A 6,943-nucleotide genomic window follows, 5' to 3' on the forward strand; every position below is an offset into this window, starting at 1 on the left:
ATTTGGCTAGCAAACAAAGTATAAAAAAGTAGTTTAGCGTTGACCTAAACTGACTGAGCTCAACTGTGAATGGTTCTGGTACACCCAAAACAATTGTCAAGGGAGGCCAGTTTGGATTTGGCTTCAACTGAAAATAAATCTTGTCTTTATCCTCCGGTGGATAGCTAGCTAGTTAAAATCAGTCCTCTCCTAAATTAGTAATGGATGGAGATAGGTATTTGGACTTGTGGTTTTACCTAATTCTCTGTAATGGCCAATGATTATAATGGTGATTCTCATCCAACCATTAATTCATACATCGTGCCTCTGGCCTGAGAGGATGGAAGATGTAGCAGGCTATACCCACCTAGCAAAATGTAGTTGAAAAGACGACTATGCCCGACGTCCAATCTCCGTTTGGTTTTGGTTGAAAGTTTCAACGATTTAAAACAACATCATTTCAATGTACTTGCAGCCTATACACATAACGCAGTATAATGTTTTTTGGTATATGGACAATTTTTATTAACAATCATACATCACTCCAGTATTTACACACAGTATTTCTGTACAACATTTGTTCTAATTGTCTTTATTCCACTACTGAAGAACCATGACTCGAATCATCACCTGCTCATATTTCAAACGTCCATTATTCCATGCCTTACCATTAACTGAATTATTGCCATTACATTTTATCAAAGGCGTTTCAATTCGGTTTTGATATTTCATGTAACATTTAGTAATCGTCATTATTTATGCAACCAACTGACTTTTGTTTTTTACAATTGTATTGTTTGCAAACAATGGAGTAAAATAAGCTTATATTTTGGGTTGGATATTGTATCAAATTCTTACTCTTTTAATCAATGGCATATTGAGAAACTAATGAACCCAATGATCGACCAATCAACACTCTTGCAAAAATAATGAACAAATATCTGCAAAAGCTACATACATCTTGGTCCATCTTAGAATGAAAAATGGTACAAATTCAGGATATCTTCCACCAATTCATTTTTGTTGATAATTATTTATTTTTTAAAATCAACAATACGTCAAAGGATTCAACTACTGAAAACTGAAACAAATGGATCAAACAGATCAATCAACCTTTTCAAGCCTGTTGAAGGTGTTTGGTGGTGGCGTGGTAAAGGGGAATTCCCCTGTCTCTACCTATGCTTCAGGTGGTCTCCCACAGCTCTACGTATGTCATGTTCTGTGGCCTTGCTGTTCCTTTTCTTGACTGCCAGTGCAACACAGAAATAAACATCTTTAGTCATGCTATGTATATAAAACACTCAATGTAATAGATATGGAGCATCTATGGACTCAGTTACACCCGGCACTTAAAGGTGACTTAGTGTGAGGGGCCATTGTGCTCGCATTAGGTTCAGATCTGCCAGGATGGGCATTGTGTTCAGAATTTGACATAGTCTGGATGCAATCAGGCCACCAAATATGTATAAGCTACGTAAAGAGATGGGGTGAATGAGTGGGGAAAAGTACACGCTACACAAATTACTTTCAGAATAACAAAGAACAAATGTGGGTTCCTGAGAGGAAATCAACGGTCATACAGCCAAAAAGGGAGAGAAATTTTTCACTAACGTAAATCAACATAGATGATGGAACATATTCCCTTTTGCTTACGTGATATAAATATTTACCATCTAAAGCATGTGACCTCTCACCTCTCTGGCTGTAGAAGTGTCTCACTGTGCTCCACCCTCGCTGGGTCCTCAGAGGAGAGGAAGGCTGGGAAGGGATGAAAGGATAAATGGATCAATCATTCAACAAGTCAGTAAAATAAAGGGAGTGTTGATAAGCTTAAATATCCATCTCCCACCCACGGAGAGACCTATATTCTGTATCTTACCCTCCAGACAGTCTCGGGAGTAACGAGGCGGCTTGCCTCATTCCTGGTCAGCTGACATGGCAGGGGGTGAGCGAATCATCACTGGTTCATACACACACAGGACAAGGACAATAAGCCTAATTAATACAACACTACTACAGAGAGAAATAGCAATGGCGTCTTCTTGTAGGCACTAACTCCACCATGGTTCGTTGGACGAAGCCTATGGGGAAATGAACAGCGTTTTGGTAGGGTTTTCGGATGAGTGTAGAAAATAAGGTCTGTGGTAAACACAGGCTTAGGAGTTTTGTTCTATGAGATAATCATCATCTATAACATTCCATCTTAACTGCCTGTGGGAAGGATAATTAAGTTGTGATGGTTTGAATTAAATATAAAACTTGTCTCACAGACAAACTAATGTTCATAAGTGTAGTGTATAACAAGAGGTGTTCCAGCTCGGAGTCTGGGTTTGATTATGATACTGCTATCTCTTACCTATCCATCTCTGAGCCTGGGTTTGATTATGATAATGCTATCTCTTACCTATCCATCTCTGAGCCTGGGTTTGATTATGATGCTCCTCTCTCTTACCTATCCATCTCTGAGCCTGGGTTTGATTATGATGCTCCTCTCTCTTACCTATCCAGCTCTGAGTCTGGGGTTGATTATGATAATGCTATCTCTTACGAATCCAGCTCTGAGTCTGTGTCATACCTATCCAGCTGAGTCTTGGTTTGCTCCTGATTTCTGGACCACTGAAGCAGACTGGGATGTTACTGCCTAGGATGTTAGTCTGCCCTTTGACCTTTTGAGGAGGATCCAATGTCATCAAGCGGCTTTGTTTCTTCATCAGACAGTGGAGTCATAAGTGAGAGCAGCTCCTTGGTCTGCCATTCCTGAGGGAGAGAAACACAAGACTGATAACAAGGCAGCTACAGCCTACTGTAGGGGTGCATCTCAATAGTCTACAGTGGCTTCCTCTATCTCCCTTCTTTCATTGTCACTCATCTGAACAGGAGACAGGTGAAAGCATTATGGTATTTGTTTTCACCCTTCCAGTTTGTTATTCGACTAGGAAAGTCCTTGCAGTTTTTTATGAAACATGTTAGGCAGAGTGGAAAGTACCCAATGGTTGCAGGCGTATATTTACATTGTTTACTATCTGTTTTAGTAGTCTGACAAATTAATCATAATAATACTGCTAAACTGCAAATAGTTTTATTGTTGTTAGATTAATTTAATTGCAAATACATTTGTCCATTGATTGTAGCGATTGAAAACAGGAAGAGGGGGGAGTTTTATGAGGAAGGAAACCTTGGCCTACAGCTCAGAGTGAAACCATTATGTACTGTTGTATGACAGGGAATGTTAGGGAGGAGGACGGTTTAAAAGTCTATTGCTCTTTTATTTGTTCAGTTCGATGATTTGCATCTAGTCGTATGCTTTAACTATGTGTTTTTTGGGGGATGTTAAGACTGTCAACTGTAAATTATATGTCTATGGTAATTCAGTAAAAAGTTGCTTTGGGGTGAATGTGTTTTCCTTAGAACTGTGGAGATAAGTGTATTTACTTGCTGGTAGTAGAACCTGTTTCACAAGGGACATAAAGAAGTGATACTATCGAGGCTACATTTCTTGAAACAACTCAGCAGAACGTTTTTGAAATCATGCATATTGTGCAGTTGAAAGTCATGCTGACAACAACCTTAATGATTAGTACTACTTGTATTCTAATGCTGTATCGTGCAGGCACCATGTGTGGGTTGAGTGTATCGTGCAGGCACCATGTGTGGGTTCAGTGTATCGTGCAGGCGCCACGTCTGGGCTCAGTGGCCTTTTAGTGTTGTCCTTGTCAATTCCCCAGAGTTCCCAGTTTACCACAAGTTCAACTGTTTAACAGACACAATCACTGAGATGTCTTATGGTTAAAAGCAGGGCTTGAATTGAGTGGGTATGTGAGGATATAGGACTAACTCTTGTTATAGATATGGGCAAAAAGCAAATGCTACCCCTTGTTTGCTAAGTAAAAACAACAGTCCAGATTATACTGTATATAGCGATATAGGCTTCAACAATGAATTCCGCAATTATTTCTGCATAGTCCACTAGACTATCGAAGGTCTTGCTCACCCTCAACATGGGTTCTTGGTAGGCCTAACATGCTAACAACACCGAACATGTTGCCTGTTCAGAGTTTGTTTTGATATTTTAACCTGCGTTTCGTGATCGTGTTTGGTGTGGGGCGGCAAAATCCATGTATACATGATAGCGCAGGCACGCAGCCGGTTTGGATTCCGTGTTAGTCTCCGCAATTTAGAATATTAGTGGTAGGCTATGCCTATACAAAAATACCAAAAAGATAGAAGCGGTATCCATAGACCAAACAGTTGAACAGATTTTTATTCAGGAGAATCGCATTGAATCAGGCTATTCATTTCAGTGCAGCTGCGTACTTACCCATAACCTATAGCCTAAACGGAACCAAAAACACCCCTGTCTATTTTGATCAGAGATCATGACAAAGCCTGCACATTTCAGCTATATTTCTCATTGATTTAGCCCACTAGCGCCTACAGATTGGATACACATGAAGCCCTACAGGTTCTCTGAAACAATAGACTGACTAGGATCCTTTGACTCCTCCCCGCGCCATATGTGTTCCCAATTACGCTAAATGTTGTCCTATTAATAAGCTTTGAATGTTTTCCTATTCAATTGCATTGGTTAACCGGTGTCAGAGGAAGGCCCTAAAAATTGTCAAATACTCCAGCCACCCCAGTCATAGACTGTTCTCTCTGCTCCCGCACGGCAAGCGGTACCGGAGCTCCAAGTCTAGGTCCAAAAGGCTCATGAACAGCTTCTCCACCCAAGCCGTAAGACTCCTGAACAGCTAATCAAATGGCTACCCGGACTATCTGCATTGTCAACCCAATATTATTAATCAACCAGATTGTCACCGAAATAATTATAATATAATAGTAGCCTTTTCATTTTCTTTCATTGCTGCCAATATTGTTTTCTATGTTTTGTTTTCACTTAATACTTTGGGATACTAGTGCACAAAAAACACTGACAATTACAGTATTTTACTCCAATTTGGCAATCCTCATAAAATCTTACTTAGCAACAGTAATATGCCAGAAACGAACATCAAGAAACAATTGAATGTAGATCACATTAACCACAGTGTACAGAATCTGGACGTACCTCAGGTAGCATTTGTAATGATGAGTGGGGTCAGAGCTTGAATCTGTGGGAGAATAAACCAGTAATGAACAAGGACCGTGTGAAAGTGAAGCTATAGTTTCATAGCACTTTGATCATATCTTAGTTATCATCATTGCATTGATAACGTGAAGTAATAGAGCATACACCTTTAGTCATACGGCTGAAGTTCTTGACAACTCACCATTTACAAAACTAACACCTGCAAGATGCTGTACTGTCTTCTGTTTCATTGTACTACATTGCTTGGTGTTTCCTCTAAATCTGATGATGCCTAATAGAAGGAAACATATTACTCAATGAAACATTTCTAGTTCAGCCCAGAGGAAGTAGAGCAATAATATCATCTGCTCAGCTAACCTTAGTACAGTGACTGTTCAACATGTAGATTATATCAACATACCTCTACAGCATTTACTGTCACTGGAGAAGAAGACACTGTTGTTGGACTTCTTTTCTTCCTTAGAATTACAATTCTTATTATTATAATAATAGGAGCTATTAGGACTGATGCCACAACAACACCAATGATGATTCCAGGTTCTATTCTTGAGGATTGTGGTCCACATTCAGAATTGGACAAATGAGTTCCTGGTCTTAGTTCTTGAAGACCTAAGGATTTACACCTGTAACACATAATATAACAGTCTGAGACAGCAATTTGATCATTCAACTTTCTGTTTTGTTGTAGATTTGTACTTTAATATATTGTTTGATTTACCTTACACTTTTGATGTATGTAAACATATGTGAACTTACTGTGTGTGTGGCTGGCAGGATGTTAATGATCCATTTGAATAAGTATCACCAGTGCAGTCAGCACACACAGTATCTGTAGACGTTGTTCCTGCAGAAAAATATGATTGCATTTAGTTTTTCCCTACTAATTATATTCCATTAACTGTTAATGATTATTCACACTAAAGTTACCAACTTGACTAAATTGAATTATGACAACACGATGAGTATTATGATGAGACAGAAGACCAACCTGTGTGACTGATGTATTGACCAGGTTTACAGCTGCTGTGTCTCTGGGCTGCTCTACAACCATCCTTAGTTGGGTCTAGACAGTAGAACCCCTCCAGTGTCCCACAGACAGTATCTGATGAAGGTCTACATGACTGCTTTACCTTCAAACCCAAACCTAGAGAGAAAACATGTTTTAAAAATGTATATATATATATTTCACCTTAATTTAACCAGGTAGGAAAGTTGAGAACAAGTTCTCATTTACAACTGCGACCTGGCCAAAATAAAGCAAAGCAGTTCGACAGATACAACGACACAGAGTTACACATGGAGTAAAACAAACATACAGTCAATAATACAGTATAAATAAGTCTATATACAATGTGAGCAAATGAGGTGAGAAGGGAGGTAAAAGCAAAAAAGGCCATGGTGGCAAAGTAAATACAATATAGCAAGTAAAACACTGGAATGGGAGTTTTGCAATGGAAGAATGTGCAAAGTAGAAATAAAAATAATGGGGTGCAAAGGAGCAAAATTAATTAATTAATTAAATACAGTTGGGAAAGAGGTAGTTGTTTGGGCAAAATTATAGGTGGGCTATGTACAGGTGCAGTAATCTGTGAGCTGCTCTGACAGTTGGTGCTTAAAGCTAGTGAGGGAGATAAGTGTTTCCAGTTTCAGAGATTTTTGTAGTTCGTTCCAGTCATTGGCAGCAGAGAACTGGAAGGAGAGGCGGCCAAAGAAAGAATTGGTTTTGGGGGTGACTAGAGAGATATACCTGCTGGAGCGTGTGCTACAGGTGGGAGATGCTATGGTGATCAGCGAGCTGAGATAAGGGGGGACTTTACCTAGCAGGGTCTTGTAGATGACATGGAGCCAGTGGGTTTGGCGACGAGTATGAAGCGA

The 6,943-nt window shown here is 39.5% G+C and overlaps 1 long non-coding RNA gene across 1 annotated transcript; it reads right to left on the reverse strand.

Moving 5' to 3' along the window:
- Nucleotides 1–488: 488 nt before the first annotated feature.
- LOC109876641 (uncharacterized) lies at nt 489–6,209 on the reverse strand. Its single transcript, XR_002253036.2, has 9 exons — nt 6,057–6,209; nt 5,825–5,912; nt 5,469–5,691; nt 5,250–5,339; nt 5,048–5,090; nt 2,555–2,736; nt 1,859–1,939; nt 1,674–1,737; nt 489–1,225 (listed from the first exon to the last, which is right to left on the reverse strand). It is a non-coding gene; the product is annotated as an uncharacterized LOC109876641 (long non-coding RNA).
- Nucleotides 6,210–6,943: the final 734 nt, after the last annotated feature.

Source organism: Oncorhynchus kisutch, linkage group LG17, assembly GCF_002021735.2.
Source record: "Oncorhynchus kisutch isolate 150728-3 linkage group LG17, Okis_V2, whole genome shotgun sequence".
In the NCBI taxonomy this organism is placed as follows: Eukaryota; Metazoa; Chordata; class Actinopteri; order Salmoniformes; family Salmonidae; genus Oncorhynchus; species Oncorhynchus kisutch.